This window comes from Danio rerio, chromosome 1 (assembly GCF_052040795.2).
Source record: "Danio rerio strain M-AB ecotype USA chromosome 1, GRCz13ab, whole genome shotgun sequence".
NCBI classification, from domain to species: Eukaryota; Metazoa; Chordata; class Actinopteri; order Cypriniformes; family Danionidae; genus Danio; species Danio rerio.
Genome location: NC_141021.1, coordinates 52,808,976 through 52,830,000, shown reverse-complemented (window position 1 = coordinate 52,830,000; position 21,025 = coordinate 52,808,976). Strand labels below are relative to the sequence as shown.

General features: G+C 38.3%; 1 protein-coding gene across 1 annotated transcript in view; it reads left to right on the top strand.

Moving 5' to 3' along the window:
* Positions 1-21,025, top strand: part of tbck (TBC1 domain containing kinase) — a 173,697-nt gene that overhangs the window by 29,748 nt on the left and 122,924 nt on the right. The window lies entirely within an intron of this gene.

Genomic DNA, 21,025 nt, shown 5'->3' with positions numbered 1-21,025 from the left:
CAGATAGATGGATAGATAGACAAATAGCTACAGTAGATAGTCTGACAGACAGATGGATAGATAGATAGAAAGAAAGAAAGCAAGAAAGAAGGAAAGAAAGAAAGAAAATACATTTATTGAGAGTAAAAAAAAGAACCGTGAACTGCCCAAGCTGTTGTTAATTTTCTATAATGTTTGGCTGTGAGAGCTGTAGGTCTCTTCTTTTTACATAATTCAGCAATACATCTGCCATCAGCATGTGCTCTTCATTTGGCTGCGCTGTTGGAAGATAAACTGCTAAAAAACATCCTGACGCAGGATCTGCTTTTGCTTGATTTTTCACATTGCGTAATTGTCATTATAACTACAGTGTAGAAAAGTACGCAATGTACAGATTCATCTCAAATCAAAGCTAACTAATAGGAATAATGGGGCAGCACGGTGGCTTGGGGTGTCGCCTCACAGCCAGAAAGTTGCTAATTCAAGTCTCGGTGGGACCAGTTGGCATTTCTGTGTGGAGTTTGCATGCTCTCCCTGAGTTAGTGTGGGTTTGCTCTGGGTGCTCCGGTTTCCCCCAAAGACATGCGCTATAGGTGAAGTGAAAAGGCTAAATTGGCCATAGCGTATGTGTGAGAGTGTATGGGTGTTTCCCAGTACTGGGTTGCAGCTGGAAGGGTACCCGCTGTGTAAAACATATGCTTAAATAGTTGACAGTTCATTCCACAGTGGTGACCCCTGATAAATAAGGGACTAAGCCAAAGGTAAATTAATTAAAACCTTAAAATTGGCAATTGCTCACTCATTTCGTTGAAGTGGATCTGTAGTAACAAATAATACGCAAACAAACAACAAAAAAGCTGCATTACTAACCATGATCTGGAGATTATACAGCTTAAATTCAGCCCCGTTTCTCTCTTTTGTGCTCTTCATCAGCGAGGGTCACGGAGAGCGATGAGGTGGATTTTCCGATTTTCTTTTAATCATCAGAACTTAATGCACTACAGCAACAGAAACCATAACAGGTCACGACAACTATGACTGTCTGCTTCCCTTCACATGATCGTCACTCACCGCCACGGAAAGATCAATAAAAGGACACAGTCTTAAACCGCCAGGAAGGCTGCTTTGATCACGACTCTCTGCAGTCTGTATTCCAGATCCATCACCCCCTTTATCAAGGAGATACAATCAAATCTCTGCCGCAATCTATAGCCCATTATCAGCTTCCAAGAGCACCCTGACATTGTCAGAGGAATAAAACTTTTATTATATGTATACAAGACTTTTTTCTTACATCAGTTACCTGTAACTATTAACTTCCACAAAAGGAAATACAAATACTATGTCAATGTAAGTCAATGGTAACAGGTTTCCAGCTTTTTTTTATTTCTTTTTTTTGTGTTTAACAGAAGGGAAAAAAGACAAGCCGATTTTGGACAAGGAAAGGTTGAGTAAATGATGGCAAGCATTATTTTTTTAGAAAACTATCCAACCCAGGCTCATTCTGGAAACGTAGCTCGAGGACGTTTCTGGAGACCGCGAAATATGTCCCGGGAGGTATGTATTTGTGCAGTTTTTGTGAGGGGCTGCTGTGCGAAATTTTTCGCGACTCGAGCGCCTCTCGCGAGCGTGCGCTGTTCTCGCATAAAAAGCCGCCAGAGGCTGCTGTGGAGCGACTGTCTGTCCGACTGACTGAATGAATAACTGAACGATTGACTGGGCGGCACTAAGGCCAATCCGTCGACCCGGCACAAGCAACGATTTATGAAAGCCGTGCAAAAAAAAGAAAAGCCCTCGTCCGATTTTGACCGCGTTTTCGGATTTCACAGCATTCTCGCCCCGTTACGAACTCGTTCGTTCTGTTTTTTGTCTTACCTGATATCTGGAACCGCTCTTCCCCGGACTCGAACCCGGTCGTCGAACACGGCCAGCTCCTCCTTCTCCGGGCCTCAATCCGCTGACGTAACACAACAAGCTAACCAGACAAACTGGTTGCGGCAGGAAAGCCCTCCACACGGTGAAGGTGAGTCGTCATTCCAGCCGGCGATCGCGCCGCGAAGAGGAGCGGCGTCACACCGCCCCGTAGCGTTCACTTGAAAAAACTAAATGCAGCCATATGACCTTCGGCCACGTAAATCGCGGTCTCCAGAAACATCCGCGGGGCTACGTTTTCAGAATGAGCATTCACTGTTTAATTCTGTGCATGAAAGTATGGTATAGTCCAGTTGCTACTTCTTGGGTACCGATTAATTTGGAGGGCTACCAGTTTGATAAACACTTCTCAAACAACAAATTTGCTCAATTTACTTTTAATTATACTTTATGTTTTTCGAAATAATTAATGATATTCATAAATGTGAAGACACTGATCATGTTAATGATTCTCACAAAAGTTATCAACAATGATTTAACAGGGTAGGAAATACCCTGTATTTATTGTATCAATGTGCACCACTTTATTTTATATATATCTCTGCAAATATTTACATTTTTAAATGATTACTTTTCTATTAGATGAAGCTTACTGGTAAGTGGCGCTATGGTGAGCTATTTTTAGAACAGGCCTGCGGGCAACACATGTGATCCTCGCGGGCTACCTGGTGCACGCGGGCACCATGTTGGTGACCCCTGGTATAGTTAATGCCACATGCACTGCAATGTGTTTTATAATTATAGTTAGTTTTAAAACAAACATAGCAATTTTTGTTTTCGATTGTTTACAGAACAAACCATTCTTATTGACCTTATTCTCCGCAGACGAGCGGGCGCTGACATTTGAATCTTTTTGGCACGAGACTTCCGGTCTCATTCACTTCCATTCATTTTTAGACATTAAAACTGCTCGTTTCGCTGTTTGATGTTACAAACTGATATATCCTTGTTTTATTATTCTACTTGGTCTGTATAGTCATGCAAACATTTGTTTGTAGAGCAAGTAGTTTGACCGTTTTTTGCCGTTTATTATTTCTAGTCTTTTCTCCCATAGGCGACTGAAACGGAAGTTCTAAGACAATCGCGAAAACAGGCGCACTTCCACATTTTAGAATAAAGTCAATACAATGACTTGCCTAATTACCCTAGTTAAGCCTTTAAATGTCACGTTAAGCTGAATACTAGTATATTGTGCTTATCTAAAAAGCACATTTAAAATGTAATTCTTACAATGTAAAACAATTAAAAACTCATGACAATAAATTTTCCACAAGCTGTTTGGGTATTACCACTTCTGATGATCAATAATTGCGTATACCCTCGGTTATACCAACTTGTTTTTCGAATTAAACTTTCCTAATTTACGTGTATTCATGTCCCCTTTAACTGTATACAGTACCATGTTTTTTTGTTTCCTCGCATCTTAATTTGTTGCAACTGGTGCATTTCCATTTAACTTGCTTAAATAGGCTATTAATATTGAACTTAAAATGCTTTTTTTAAATAGTTAAAACTGCTTTTATTCTAAACGTAATGAAACAAATAAGACTTTCTCCAGGAGAAAAAATATTATCAAACATACTGTGAAAATTTGGGAAACATTTGAAAAAGAAAAAAAATTCACAGTAGGGCGAATAATTCTGACTTCAACTGTATATATAAATATATATATATGCATACACACATACACACATATACCTGGTAAGGGGTTTCCCCAAATCATAGCAGACAAATTGATGCAAACAAAGCCATCGCTTATGACTTGGCACTGTAGTATTGCGTCTTTGTTTATAGTCAAACCAGCTGGGCATAGCAAGTGTAACATAACACGAGGCTGGATTTACAAGACAAACTGTACTAATATCACTTACACTTGCCCGCATTATGATAATTGGCCACAAGTGCATTTGGAAAATGTATTTCATATGTGAAGTATATCTTTGGAAAATCCCCGTAAGAGGCTTCAAACGGTCCTGTAAGAACAGAAGACTTGAGGCCATTAGTGTGTTCGCATGCGTCTCGCGGTGCTCTGAATGATGGACTGAGGTTGTGTGGGTAATAGTCAGCAAACCAAGGAATACATCAGACTAACCAGCAGTGTGGTAATTGGCAACCGCAGTGAGTGTTGACACAAAAAGGCTCTTTTGACGTGTGGATACGAGAACTACAGTTCAGTACCGGGTGCTGAAAATACGTTTGACCAAAGGTGGCTATTATTTGGCCATCAGCCTAAAATCTATCACCAATGGGACACCGGAGTCCTTGTTTATCAGGTAATTATGGTCTTCACTTGGAATGTTTTCCCACTGGGGTTTCCCATGTTCCAACTACAGCAATTCAGTAGCTCCTTGTAAAGAACAGGATGAAATTTGAGATGTTATTTTCTGATAATCTGCCCTTCCGACGTCGCTATTTAACCACTCCGCAATCAGTCATCATGATGTTTGTGACATTTTTAGCATTGCATATTTAAAGTGAGTATAAGAGCGCATTAACATTAGATGCTACATTCGAAATATTATGATTATAGTTACCACATGGAAGAAATAAAGTAAGTTTTATTTCTTATGTTCTAATGTTACGTTAGCTCTTATGAATGAATATCTATACAAATCATGTGTCAAAAATGCTTTTCGAATGTTGACAAAAAACGTAATTAAAACCTATTTTCAAACAATGCGGGTGTCTTCTACAGTATTCGTGTGAATTTGTAATTCGAATTATACTCCGAGCTTCATAGTTTAAAGTAGGCGAACAGTCAGTTAAACTATATAAGATAACACACACGGCTGTCTAAATAAATAAGCTATAAATACACAGCTGGTCACTTAGTCCTGTTCAAAAATCTTTAAAAAACTGTACTAAAAGAGAAAAAGCACAAGAAAGAATGCCGCTTTGAAGCTTATTTTACCAACATGCTTCAATTTTAGTTATTTAAGAGTTTTTAGTTACAAAAATGAGAGTTATTCTACTATAAAAAGATAGTCCAGAAAAAGAAAAGCCCTCGCCTGATTTTTACCACAGTTTCAGATTTTACCACATTCTCACCCTGTTGTTTACTTGTTTATTTTCTTTTTTGGCTATTGTTTTTGTCTTACCCGCATTTTGAAACGGTTCTTCGCCAAACTCGAACCCTGTCGTCATTGTCAACTTCTCTCTGGATCTTTAGTCCACCGATGTACACAGTGAGCCACTGGACAAACTGGTAACAGCAAGAAAGCCATCCACACGGAGTTAAGCAGTCAGCTTGAAAAGCCCCGTAGCGTTCGTTTTAAAGACGAAATGCAGCCATACGTACTTCTGGCTACATAATTCGCAATCTCCAGAAATGCATATAGGGCTACATTTTTAGAATAAGCCTATGTTGCAACATGTTGTTCTGATTGTTTCTATTTTTAGATTAATACACCTAAAAACAACAGGCCTTACGCAGCACATTTGTTATAAAATTCGTCAGTCAACCCTAATTAAGAAGTGCACTGCTTTGTTTAATTGTTTCTGTTGCTGTGGAAACATTAATGGTCAGGCTGTGCCCTCCTGTGGTCCTAAGTGAAGGTATAACGTGTACAGTACCATACAGCCTGAAGTCCAGCCAGATCTCTGCTTTCCAGTAAAAACGAAAATCCCCAATAAAAGCCCGTCTGCCTTCTGTCATGTGCAGAGGAACAGTGATGAGTGTTGACTAATTGATAAACACATCCTGATCTGTGGCTGCGCGCAGGGCAACCGAGCTGAATTACATTACGCAATTGGTCATACCGTTCTGCTTTCCAGCTGCGCGACTGCTTTCCAACCAAACTCAAATAAAAAAAGGCCACGATGTGCTGCTATAGGGATGGCGAATGCTTTCTTTGATTCACATTATTCTAAACAGAGCTTAATTCAGAAGAGTTATTTAGTGTTTGGATTAGCGGACCGCAGCACTGTGAAGTCTATTGTTCAGAGGCATCCCTCTGTTCTCTCGTTTGTTGAGTCTGTCGTTACAGATTTCATGCAGAGACAATTTAAAGCCACGTCACGGTGGTCTCGCCACATCCCGCCGTGAACATGGCACTGGAATTAAGCAGAGAAACACTGAGAAGTAATTTATGTCTTTGTAACATTCAAAAACAACCTCACTTTGGACATACTGTTGACTAGATGTACGTTTGTCGGCTCTTTAGGTTTGTCAGTATCTACTCAAATAAATGCTTTGGCTGCTTGTTCAAGCTACTTGTTTTAAATAAGTTGAAACAACACAATTCTTACGTTTTTTGGGGGGGAGAACTGTTTTATGTTCAATTTACCTAAATTTGTAAAAACGATTGAGTTGACTTAATTGATTTGTGTTGGGACAACATGAAGGAATTTTGTGGAACCCAGCATTTCTACAGGGTCTGTTTCAAGAGTTCCCAATTACATACATTTACGCCCCATTCACACGGGGCTTCAGCGTCAATGCTTCCCATTCATTTTGAAAGGGTTACATCAGGCGTTGCCCGAACTGCATTGTGGATCCGTCTGCGCCGCTTCAGAAGCGTTGCTCGCTGCAGAAGTTGGGACTAACTCAACTTTTAAAGCTCCAACGGAAGCATCAGCCACACAGATTGCTGTATGCAAATAGAGCAGCTAGACAGTGGCCTATTGCTGACTGAATTCCATTGACTGATGCTGCTATGACGAACGCGTTACACCCAACTTCAGACACGCAAGCGTTGACGGTGAAGACCCATGTGAATGGGGCGTTAGCGTTTATAGCAAGTTTGGCAAGCTGTTCCAGGAAGAGCACCTTGAGCTTGGAGATACTTGAGCTCAAGGCTCCCGCCCGGTCAGTAAGCATATAAGGGGATCGAAGATCTACAGGTTTCGAGAGCTCCCCCTTGGAAAAAGGAGGAAAAGGAGGAGATGGGGTGGAAGGGGGGACTCTTCGAAAATGAAGATAAGGCAGTAGGGAGAACACGATCCATTTATTGTAAACTTGGATCATTCTGATTGGATTATTTACCGATGAGTAGCCAGTCATGCTCAGTCATATCACGTGCTCCTCTCGAAATTAGTTTATGAAACTTCACTTAGTATTGCTTAGCTTTTTTTGAGTGTTGTTTTTAGAGGTGATCTAGTGACAGACATCTCTAAGGAGGAGGCTAAAGATTGCAGAACAACGTCTGTCACTGGATCACCTCTCGATATCCGAGGAGTGAGGTTTACGGTTTACATGATTACCAGCTGGCTTCCGTTACATAAGGGCAAATATAAAACATATAAAATATCATAAAAAATATAAAATATCCAAAACATCATTTTACTCATTTTACTTATACTCATTTTATTACTTATAATAAATCCAAGACATTGATATTAATATTAAAAGCTACTTTTGTGCCTTTATCAGACCCCCTAGTTTTTCAGGATTTTTAAACTATATATATTAGGGATGGGAAGATTAATCGATATGTATCGATACGCCACGATGCGAGTGCATCGGTAGAGCAGCAGAGGATGAATAAAATTTTGGAAGCAAATCGAGATGCATCGGTTTTTGCGAGATGCATCGGTTTTTCCAAGATACAGCTTATATTTTTAATATAGAATGTATTTTTTATTTATTAGCAAGTGTTGTCAACCTGTTTTTGGCGCATAATTTCTTTTTTTTTTATTAGAATATGCAAAAATCATACAAATACAAGAAAACGTCAACAAATAACAAATACAAAGCAACGAAACAAAAACAAAACAAAAACAACAACAATATAGTCATGTACTGGTATGTGTGTGAGTGTGTGCGTGTGAGTGTGTGTATGCATGAAAAGTAACTTGGTGGACAGGTCAGAGTACATACATAAGGAACATGTATTTTGGCGCATAATTTAATCGACCTACATAAAGTATGCCTTAGCAACGCATTTGCGGATGTGCACACTTACACTACAACTCAGTGTATCAGGTGTGCGGATGAAGCTAGTGGTGCGCCCTCAGAAAGCGCGAGAAGCAAAACAAACATTTTATTCCCCACTGAGTTTTAAATCTAAAGTATGGAAACATTATGGATTTAAGGATGGACGACTTGACAGGACAGATGCAATTTGCAAAATGTGCCGCGCATCTGTAAATACGCGGGCAGTACGACTAATCTGATATCTCACTTGAAGCGGCGCCACGGTGTTGTTGTGAAAGCATCTTCCAGTGTTCCTGCATCCCCGGCTTCCTGCACTGCTTCAACTGTAGCTACCAGCTCCAAAAGTGGTGAGAACAGCATTGCAAGTTTTTTTCCATGCGCAACAGTTTTGTGCGCTCTACGCCAATAACGGATGGTATTGCATTGTTCATCTGCAAAGATATTCAGCCCAGTGTCACGGAGAACGAAGGTTTTAAACACCTCCTTCTGTTAATTTTTATTTAATTATAATAATAATATTAATAATAATAATGATAAAAATAATTTGTGTCACGGTGGCACAGTGGGTAGTATGACCACCTCACAGCAAGAAGATTGCTGGTTTGTTATATTTTTATTAGCCTGTTGTTTATAGTGACAGTGATGTTTCAAAGCAGCATAACACTGCTAGTTCACAACCTTAAGTTTTGAATATTCAGTGGCAAAATATATTTTTGTAAAACATATATATATATATAAATACACACACACACACACACACACTTTTAGGCACTGTATACACTAATACATCTTAGTTTTAAAATGGCATTTTAGAGCAAAAACTATCCACGTCTACACTGGCGTTTCATCTTGCATTTCTGAAAAGATCTTCGTCCACACTATACCACGGAAAACACCCACACAAACACCAACACACACACTCTGTCATGCGCTGCAGTGTAGGCTTTGTGCGCATCCAACTCTGAGCTTCAGCAGTCATCCCAGAGAGCAGTGCAGTCAGACAGTTTATCAAGGATGTCCCGCTGGATTGCGTCTCACTATAGTTAATAAACGTGATATTTATTTAATCTCGTCTCTATCTGATGACTCTTCGGTCTTTTGACTCTTTTAGGTAACTTGTCACAGCGTCAGTACACTGCTTTAATCTTTCGCTTTCACGCTTGTACTTAATAATTTTAGCAAAAACCTCAGATACTGTTGGTTGGTTCCTGTTGGTTATGCACCTTTTTTACCAATCAAGTTTGTCAACACCTTTATAACAACACAGATGTTATAATATTCACTCTGCTATTCATGCATGAATTCATGCTATTCATGAATCCCGCGGAAAAAAGTGATTGACAGTAGAGCTGCAAAAAATAAAGACCACGATTTTCTCACGATTCTGTAGATGTAAAATAAAGGTATCGTAAAAACAAACATATGGCACAACATTGATAATAATATTATGTGTAGGTCTACTGGTTTCTATAAATAATTCTATTCTATTTATACTAATTCTGATGTTGAATTATTAAGTTTGAGATATATGCTTGCAATCTGTCATATTAGAAAATTTTTTTCACTTGTAAAATCAGACATTTGCCATTATCAGATTATATTCAACAATATATAGGCTAGAGTAGATATACTGACATTGTAAACATTTATTTTCATGCTCAACTGTGTGTTCGCTATAAAAGAAAAAACAGATCAAATGCTTGCCGTAATCATAACTCTAAAATGCGATATGATCATTTAAATTAAGTGCACACTTTCCGTTTCATTTTGACTGCTAATGCTTGTTTATACTTCGCGCACGGCTCACAAACGATCACTCTGTGCCACAAACTGAATATTATTTGCAACTGTATTACCTGTTACTCGCAAAATTTGCAGGTTCTGTTCACTAAAGTAGATGCGCCCTCTCTGTGATAACAGCTCACGATCAGCAACTCATGTCACGTGTGATCTCCCGATCGCGAAAACATCATTATATTAAGACAAAAATTACATTTTTAGGTGAACTATACCTTATAAATACAGTATGTGACTCATTTAACATCATATGGAGGTGTCAACGTCACTGAGCAACGTGTGTGAAACAATGAAAAGACTCGTGCAGCCACCTTTTCTTCTCTCCTGAACTTGAAAAAATGATTGATAGAATCGTAGAAATGCTGGATTAAGATCGTCTAGGTCACAGGTGTCAAACTCAGTTCCAAAAGGGCCGCAGCTCTGCACAGTTTAGTTCCAACCCTATTTAAACACACCTGATCAAACTAGTTGAGTCCTTCAGGCTTGATTGAAACCTACAGGTAAGTGTGTTGGAGCAGGGTTGGAACTAAACTGTGCAGGCCCTCAAGGAATTGAGTTTGACACCCCTGGTCTAGGGGGTCGAATCGAGATCGCGATCTTTTAACGATTAATTGTGCAGCTCTAATTGACAGGCGGTAAATTGTGTGTAACTTATCTTTATTTATTTATGATTTGGTTATGGGTAAAACAAAAACCATGCAGGTCAGGTAGGTTAAACAGTTACAAATAACTAATTCGTTATGAATAATTAATTATTCATAAATAATTTATGCACCGGCGCCTACGTCAACGATGCCATCGACCTTCACAATCAATGTTTCACATTAGACAACGTATGATGCCAAATTAATGCCCAACAGACTCCACAATGTAGACGAAACATTCTGCAGGGCCAAAGGCACCTGCAATAACACCCGAAAAGCAGAGGAAGATGCTAACCATCACACAAAAAGTTGGACTTCTGGACATGCTAAAGGAAGTCACTCGAGAGAGAAAAGTGTAAAAATGCTAATGCCTGTTTGAGAAAAGTGTATGAAGTGTGTAGTGAGGGGGTTTACAACCTTAAGGCATCTATATTAATTGTAAAAAATAAAGCTGACTACTTCACGGGTTTCACCTATTGCGGGCTGTTTTTAAAACATAACTTCCATGATTAATGAGGGACCTCTGTACTGGCAAATAACCTAAATACAGGTGAATTAAATGCATAACTCACTTAGAAACAAATCACTTAAACACTGGCTATAAAGCCAACAAGCCTGATTGCATATACTTTATTTTAACAGCATCTCATTAGACCGATCATCTTCTCCAACTCCAAGGAAGTCTGTGTTTCTGTTTGTGTGCAAAACCGTGTCAGAATGTTGGTTTTTAACATGGCTAATAGATTTCCTGTGCTTTTATTGTGTGCTGGTGAACTATGAAACCACACATAACAGCAGGGCTTTAAACTTCCCTTTTAACGACAGCCAAACATCCTTTGACCACTTGCTTTCCTTTTTCATTCTTTTCTCTCGATAAAGATTAATACTTATGAAGATAATTCCCATGAATAAATTTTTACAGACCCTTCGTAGCCCTTTACAGAGTTTTTATGGGACCATATAGTACATTTCAAGTCAAGTGTGTAGCTTTTCATGACTATACGCACATGTATGCCATTAAAACGGAGTTTCGGGCTGTTAATTCCCTCTGAAGCCCTGCCTAAAACATCTTTGCGTTTTCACATGTTCATGTTCTCCAGTCGGGGTTTTTTCAGCATTTCTGCAGATAATTAATTCCAAGTCACTTTTGGAGAGGAATCCCAAACAATGCATTTGTTTGCTGTTGTTTGTATTGTGTGTTTTAAAGTGATATGGAAAATTTGACGTAATTGTAGGATATAGCCTTTTTTCTGACTGGGTGTTGTCACAACAGTCGACCGCAAAGAGACACACAGATGTGTAACAAATTTGTGATCAGAGAGCGGTCGATGTTGAGTAACGCCATCAGATTCTTGACACACTTGACAGGCATCGAAAGCCATCTGAATGTCTGAAAGCCATCTGAAGAAAGCAAGCGCATCCCTTTAACAGCTCAATGAGGACATGTCAGGAAGTTTGTGTGTTTACCAATCAACCAGCTTCTGTAGTTATACATATATTAACAGCACGGTGGCTCAGTGGTTAGCACTGTCGCCTCACTGCAAGCAGATCGCTGGTTAGAGTTCAGGCTAAGCCAGTTGGCATTTCTGTGTGGAGTTTGCAAGATCTCTTGTTGGTGTGGGTTTACTCTGGGGGCTCCGGTTTCCCCCACAGTCTAAAGAAAATTGGATGAACTAAACTGGCCATAGTGTATATGTGTGTGTGTGTGTGTGTGTGTGTGTGTGTGTGTGTGAATGAGTGTATGGGTGTTTCCCAGTACTGGGTTACAGCTGGAAGGTCATCGCTGCGTAAAACATATGGTGTTCTTTGTTGTTTTAAACATATTTTTATATGTTGAAACATAAAATTCAAAAATTATGTTGGGAAATGTACAAAACGTATAAAGCTATTTTTCTGTTTATAGTGAAATTATAATATTGATCATCTCAATACAGACAAAAAAATCCTACACATTTTTATATTCAATTAATTTCAAGCGGAAAGTTTACATTATCCAGAGTTATATCAGTATGTCAGAGGTACATTTTTTTTTCTCCTAGTTTGAATTCGTTGTTTATATATACATGGTTTTTGTTTGTTAAATCAATTGTAAACTATTTGCATAGTTTTTGTTAGTTCATTTAGTTATCATTGCAATATTTTTTATAGTTTAGTGATACTTTAATTATTATTTTGTGGTTCGCGTGTTATAGTTTTAACAATTATCAACAATTTTAACAATTTGTTGTTTAGTTTTTTTATATTATTGAGAGTTATGATGATTAAACTTTCTGTTGAAAGTCAACAAGATTATAAAACCTTTTTTACTACTTACTACACAGATTAATTATAATAAAACAGTATTTCTAAACAATATTTGCATAAATGGTTTATTATTATTTTCAAAGTTCCATTATATGTCAAACAAAAGTTGTTTTAAATTCTTTGTTTGAGTTTAAAACGAAGTTCGAAAAGGCTATGTGATGTTAAAAAGGCTTAAAAAGAAACTTAAAACCAACATTATTTTGGCCAGATTTATGTAAACAGCAACATAGACACATTCTGAAAGCGTAGCTCTATAGACATTTCTGGAGATCGCAAATAATGTAGCCAGAAGTACGTATGGCTGCATTTCTATGTCCGCATGTCTTTAAAACAAATGCTATGGGGCGGTATTATGTCAACTTATGAAGTGGAGCAAAGTTGACCGTGATGACCACTAAAGAATGGTTCCAGAAAGCAGGTAAAACAAAAGGAAAAAATAAACTAAATAAGTAAATAACAGAGTGAGAATGGGGTAAAATGTGGCTTTTTTTTCTGAATTGCTTTAAAAACACTGTCGGTTGGGCTTAGGAAATGTGGTTGGTGGGTCAATCTGTGATTTTGAAAACACTCAGTTGTGTTTAGGCAAGGTGGTGGGCGGATCAATCGGTGCTTTTAAAAACACTATCTTTTGGGTTTAACGAAGGCAGTGGGTGGGTCAATCAATTTAAGCAAGGTGGTGAGCGGGTCAATCGGTGCTTTTAAAAACACTGTTGGTTGGGTTTAGCGAAGGCAGTGGGCGGGTCAATCAGTTTAGTGAAGGTGGTTGATGGGTCAATTAGTGCTTTTGAAAACATTGTTTTTTGGGTTTAGGGAAGGCGGTGGGTGGGTCAATCTGTGCTTTTAAAAACTGTCAGTTAGGTTTAGCGAAGGCAGTGGGCGGGTCAATCGGTTTATTGAAGGTGGTGGGTGGGTCAATCTGTGCTTTTGAAAACACTGTCAGTTGGGTTTAGGGAAGGTGGTGGGTGGGCCAATCTGTGCTTTTGCAAACACTGTCGGTTGGGTTTATGGAAGGTGGTGGGTGGGCCAATCTGTGCTTTTGCAAACACTGTCGGTTGGGTTTTTCGAAGGCAGTGGGCGTGTCAATCAGTTTAGGGAAGGCGGTGCGTGGGTCAATTGGTGCTTTTGAAAACACTGTTGGCTGGGTTTAGCAAAGGCAATGGGCGGGTCAACTGGTTTAGCGAAGACGGTGGGTGTGCCAATTGGTTTAGGGAGAGCAGTGGGCGGGTCAATCTGTGCTTTTGAAAACACTGGTGGGTTTAGCGAAGGCGGTGGGCTTGTCAATTGGTTTAGTAAAGGCGGTGGCCGGGTCAATCTGTGCTTTTGAAAACACTGTTGGTTGGGTTTAGGGAAGGTGGTAGGTGTGTCAGTCGGTTCAGGGAAGATGGTGGGCAGGTTAAATGGTACTTTTGAAAACACTGTCGGTTGGGTTTAGGGAAGGCGGTGAGTCAGTCAGTCAGTCGACATAAGAGCAGGCGCAATTGGCATTAGTGAGAGAAAATTGAGATCTCAAAAAGCATATACAGCGGCCTCTGGTGAATTCATGAAAACAAAAACTGTGAAAAAAATGTGGCTCCTGGGATGTATTTGGCGCTCTCCAAAAATGTATATAGGGGTACATATTCAGAATGTTCCTCTGTTGGTAAACAGAAGCATAAGTACAATTTTGAGCTGTTAATGGCGCTAGAGAAGGATAAAAATTCTTGATTTATTGCTAAAACCCTCCTGTCTGTATGATAAACATTACAAACCTTCACCCTTCAGTTCTACCCTTTTCTATTTGTTCTTCGCACCTAGAAACGGCAATAAATAGCAGTAATGGGAAACTGACAGACACCTTTAGTACTCCGTCCTCAATCATAACACACATGAAGGCTTTATTCATCTCCCCATCATCACAGGGAGTGTTCACTGTATAAAACACAAACAATCGTCAAACCAGCGCTCACTTGCCCCATTACAGATCATATAGCGTTTATAACCACCACATAAAAGTGTCCATCTTTCCTCCAGGAGAAACCAAATTACCAAGACACAGCTACCAAATAAACATTGGATTCAGGATGATGGGGATTTAGGAATGCTTATGGACTGTTTGTTTAATGAGCTGTACTTAGTAACGTGGTTTAAAGGGGTTTGTTCAGTTTTAGATCATAGGTCTCAAACTGGATTCCTGGAAGGCCGCAGCTCTGTACAGTTTTGCTCCAACCCTAATCAAACACAACTGATCCAACAAATCAAGGTGTTTAAGACTACTAGAGACTATCTAAAACAGATGCCCGAGCAACCTCAGCTGACTTCACTTGATGTGGAGGACCAGCGGCTCTACTTCAAGCTCCCCCCGGGTGACGGAGCTCCTCATCTATAAGGGTGTGCCCTGCCACCCTGCGAAGGAAACTCATTTCGGTGGGTACTGTGGTTCTTTGCAAAATGTGAGCTTGTCTGTGGGAGTGTTGACAGTCTCGAACACGGAATGAACAGTATTAAAAAGGGTAAATGAGAGAAGATTTTCCACTATTTAAGCCTTATTCCACTTCTATTTTTGTACCCTTACCCTTTCCACTTGACTCTTGAAACAGAGTGTGAAGGGGAAGGGCTTCAAAATGTACCCCTAAGAATTGGGACGGCACTACAAACCTGCACATGTCATCATGATCTCTTACTTAATATGAGATCAGATGATCGCGACTGCTGTAGTTATTCCAGTTGTGGTATTTGTTGGTATTTATTTTCAGGAAATTACTGAAGGCATATATTATGTTATCATAATGATATAATGTGGCAATAAGATTGTACTGTGCATTTACACCGTGGCCATACTCATCTATGTAAACACACCAAAACTACATTAACATTATAGCAGACACTGTAAAAAGCTCATTCTCAAACACTAGACTTTTCTGACAGGGTATTTGAGTGTCATTGAGTGTCAGAATGTTGTGGGACTGCTGTACAGGAGTTATTATTATGAATTATAGATTTCATCAGTTTTTATTTTAGCGTTTTTTTTATGACGGTAAAACAATAGCACGGTTATGAATATATTAAAACATGTGCTTGTTTGTTGTAAAAATTCATAATAATGACAAAAATACTAATTTGTGGATCTCCTGACTTCTCCTGACTTTGTGGCTGGTGTATTCTGGGAACTTTTCTTACCCCTTGCTTTCGAATGGGTTCCTGAAAAATCTCTGTATCAAGGGTTATCTAGCCCTTCCCCTTAGCACTACGCCTTCAAGCTAAAGAGAATTGGGACACCCCTACCCCTTCACGTGAACGCACAAAATGAGGGGTAGGGATAAGAGAAAGTGCTAAGGTGTAGAACTGGGATTGGGTATGATAACCTAAAAATACCACGGTTTCACAGTATCATGATATTGTGATTACTACACTAAAATATAGTCTTTTTAATGGTCTTCATGATAAAACTGGTTTTCTCCATTGAACACGATATATATAATTTTAGGAAATATTTTTTATTATTTTATAACAGTAAACATGGCAGGATAAATAATTTAAACGCATCATTGATTTCTGCTATCTACATTTGTTTCAAAAACACAGATTTCATAACAACACATATAAAACCCTTTACATATACCTTAGGAACGGTATAACAGGAAATATTTACGGTTTTAATACCTTGACTTTTTCAAACCGTGGTAAACTTTGGCTGTTTGTCAATTTGCGTTCTTCAGCGGTCTTGCGTCCTCGTGTTCTGGTGTAACGTCATCATCAACTGCCAAAGTTCAGTTCCAAAACTCAAGACTGTAAGTACCGGGGACATGTGAAACTTCCCAGATGCCTTCTTGATATCGAGGACACATCGATGCAGACTTGAGCACAGAACACGCTCTAGAAGTCCCAGAAGTCTTTGCGACTGGAGGTGGGAAGCGCAGCATTTAGGTTTATTATTAAAGTTCAGAGATATAACTTATTTGTCTCAGGAGTTTCCCTATATTAAACAGTGAATATAAACATTACCATAAAAATCTTAATAAAGGCATAAACACGTTACGGTAAATATGTTTATTTGCTGAAATACGTATTAAAATCTGTTTTATTTATATTATATAAGTGCAACGTATATTTATTATGTTTTTATGCATAGTATATATTTTAAAGGGGAAAAACAATAAATGGTCCCACTTTATATTAAGTGGCCTTAACTAGTATGTACTTACACAGGAATTAATAGTTTTGTGTAAATACATGTACTTACTGTTTACTTATGCTTGATTAAATACATGTATGTAATTACATCTGTAATTAACTTTTATAATTACACTGTTGACCATCCCTTACACCTTAACCCACCCTTAAACCTACCCATACCACCAAACCTGTCCATAACCCAACCTCTATCTAATGTGTTCTCAAATACATTATGAACACAGTAAGTACATTGTATTTATTTTTTGATGTAAGTACATAGTAGTTAAGGACACAATATAAAGTGGGACCCAATAAATTGTTTGAATGTTGTAATGTTTAAATAAGTTTCGGTTAAAAATCCGTTACGTGATCATCAGGAAGTACGCAGCATCCAATTTCCCACAGGACGCATTCTGTGTTCTCGCAGTCTTCCGAGTTTGTTCTTCCGAGGACACCTGGCAAGACCTGTCTTCACAAGAACGCAAGTCCGTTTTCTGCATTCCTGGAATTAAGAAACAGCCCTTGAAACCAGCTATTGTCCTTAATCGATCACGGATGTTTGGTCATATTGGACAAATACAAAAAAAGTGTAAAAGTAATATAATAATGTGCCATTAAATATACTTGGGTAACCGTTGATATACCTGGGTGGCCCACCCAAGTAAAGTCCATGAATATATTTATTTTTACATTTTATTTTTGCATTTGCTATTCATTGCCATTACATTTGCCGAGATAATTTCAGAATTGAGCTCGTTTTGTTTTTTATACCGAAATCCTGACATGCTGAAGCCTATCGACTGTAATTGAATGGATTATTTGTAAACACACACTTGCGAAGATATATTTCCTCCTTCAGTTTTAAGAGGATGCACTTTTTTTTCTCCCCTTCAGATGGCTTTCAGTCTTCATTGATGCTGAGCTGCTCTCAACATGGAGCTGATTAATTTTGACAGAATGGGGTTGGTATGGACGTATAAATCCATCAGTTGAACAGAACTGAGCCCAATCTGTTCAGCAGGGAAAGACACTTCCTGTGCAAAAAAACGTCTGGGAGGATCAATAAAACTCAGCCAATCAAAAAGAAACAAGCTCAGATAGGATGCTTTCAGAGGAAATGAACAGGATTCAAGGACCTATTAAATATAATTACTCCGTTCTGGACTTAACAAACAAACGGCATATTTGACAACAGTCCAGGATCCCAGAAAACACTTTCTGTGCTGTTGATATCTGAATTATTTATTCAAGCTTCACAAATGATACTGTAGTGCTCCTATTGTAATAATTTCATTGATTATATTAGTGTTAACATGACATTTATCTATTAATTCAATTGTTTTGTCTCACAGATAACTGGTTCTTTTGTGCGTAATTTTTTTATGAATATGGTAACACTTCATCTGATTGACTGTGAATATAATATTGTTTACTGTTAATTAATTATATATAGTTCTTTTACAAATAATTCCCAAATGATGTTTACAGAGCAAGTAACTTTTCAAAGTATTTCCAATAACATTTTTTTTAGATAGCCCTCGAAATGGAGATTTTCAGGACCACACTCGAAACCAAACGGTAAGAATATTTCCCAGAATACACCAGCCAAAACAACAGCATGACTGCACACGGTAGTCAGGAGATCGACAAATTTGTATGTTTTTTTGTCATAATTCCGAATTTTTACAACAAACAAGCATGTTTCAATACATTCATAACGGCATTTGTTTTTTACCGTCATGCTTTAAAATACAAATCGCTTAATTTGTGTTTTATCGTCATGCTTTAAAATAAAAATCGTTACATTTCGCTATCTATAATCCCTAATCGTATCTCCTGTATTGTCGTCCCACATCATTCTGTCACTCAATGACACTTGAATACCCAGTCAGAAAAGTCTAGTGGCTAGGAATGAGCTTTTTACATTGTCTGCTATTCACCTTATTCTTCGCCTACGAGTGGGCGCTGCCATTTGAATCTTTTTGGCTCGAGACTTCCGGTCTCATTCACTTCCATCCATTTTTAGACAATAAAAACTGCTTGTTTCGCCGTTTGATGTTGCAAACTGATGTTTCCTCATTATATTATTCTACTTGGTCTATATAGTCATGCAAACATTTGTTTGTGGAGCAAATAGTTTGACCGTTTTCTTACGTTTATTACTCCTAGTCATTTCTCCCATAGGCGACTGAATCGGAAGTTCTAAAACAATCGCGAAAACAGGCGCACTTCCACATTTTAGAATAAAGTCAATGATGTAATGTTATTTATGTGCAGAGGTGGGTAGTAACGAGTTACATTTACTTTGTTACATTTACTTGAGTAAAACTATTGGTTAATGTGTAATTTTGAGTACATTTAAATGTGTACTTTTACTCAAGTAAATTATTAGAGAAAAATCTGTACTTATACTTCGCTACATTTGGCGGAGTTCCTCTGTTACCGTCAAATGATAATAAAAATAATTCATATGACTTATTTGCAAATATCGCCACATTGGAGAGGTTGTGACAGTAAACATTTCAGGCATGTTCAAAAACACTGATTTATTTACTATTTAATATGGCGTCTTTGGATATCTTTTCTGCTGGAGATACTGTTTTCCTAAAAAAAACAACAACAAAAAACGTAAATAAAAAATCGTACAAATACGTTAGGAATGGTATAGCAGAAAATTTGCTGGTTATAGAACCTATATATTGGACATGGGACGATAACCATTTTCAAGGTATACAGCGGTTTGGAAAAGTCAAGGTTTTAAAACAAATTTATATATACTAATAATGAAATGTAACTAGTAACTACTTACTTGAGTAATTTTTTCATCAAATACTTTTTTACTTTTACTTTTAAGATTTTGTTACTTTTACTTAAGTAAAAATTTCCACAGGTACTTGTACCTTTACTTATAGAGTATAGATTTTGGATACGTGTGTTTACATATATGAATATGGCCACGGTGTAAATGCACTGTATAGTTATGATCTTATTGCCGCATTAATATCATTATGATAACATAATATATGGGGGCGAGGCAGTGGCGCAGAAGGTCGCTGGTTCGAACCTCGGCTTAGTTGGCGTTTCTGTGTAGAGTTTGCATGTTCTCCCTGCCTTCGTGTGGGTTTCTTCCGGGTGCTCCGGTTTCCCCCACAGTCCAAAGATATGTGGTACAGGTGAATTGGTTAGGCTAAATTGTGCGTAGTGTATGAGTGTGTGTGTGAATGTGTGTGTGTGGCTGTTTCCCAGAGATGGGCTGCGGCTGGAAGGGCATCTGCTGCGTAAAAACTTGCTGGATAAGTTGGCGGTTCATTCCGCTGTGGCGACCCCGGGATAATAAAGGGACTAAGCCAACAAGAAAATGAAGGAATGAACATAATATATGCCTTCAGTAATTTCCTGAAGATAAATACCAAAACACAACTGGAATAACTACAGCAGTTGCAATTGTTGATCTCATATGAGGTAAGAGTTCGCAATGACATGTGATGGCGTGTGCAGGTGTCGTAGTGCTGTCCCAATTCTTAGGGGTACATTTTGAAGCCCTTCCCCTTCACACTCTGTTTCAAGGACCAAGGGGAAAAGGTAGGGTACAAAAAAAGAATTGGGATTAGGCCATATATATGCACATAATATCTAAACTTTTTGGAAAGTGTTTGAAAGTTTATAAATTACAATAGATTATAAATCAAACATTTTTATAACCAGAAATCATCTTTAAGATTTTTTGTAAAATACATTTGACATTTTGTGCCACTGTATGTCCAAACATGTAACAGAATGACCAAATGTTGGGTTATAAATGCAGTGGAGCTTGAATTTAGGCCCAGATTTGATTAAACATTGAATAAAAAAGTGGATTTTTGCCAATCCAATTGTAAGATAGATTTAGATTAGATTGGATTGCTTTGAAAACGGAAGTTTATATACTCCCATGTAGTCGAATATGTTTGAACTGCCATACTAAAACCACCTACGGTGCATGTTATGAGAAACCACACACAAATGTATTCAAACTTTACTGCATTGCACCAAAACACATGGATTGAATCCTTTTCATTTGCTTGCTTTCCCATTTGCGCGTGAGCTGCTTAATATGAGTTAAAGCGTGACAAAATAAGAGGGAACGTTCTCAGCATAATCCAAACACAAAACATTTCAACACATTAATACCAGGTGGGATCCGTAATGCTCATCAGCTTGTGATTGGGTCTTTCAAAACACATTTTAATACCAGGCAGAAACATGTAAGCAGTAATTGACGAGGCTTTAAATGAATTATTAGGAAAAATTAAGCCTATCCGAGCAGCATTATTTTATAAGTCAGTTATTCAGCTCCCACAGA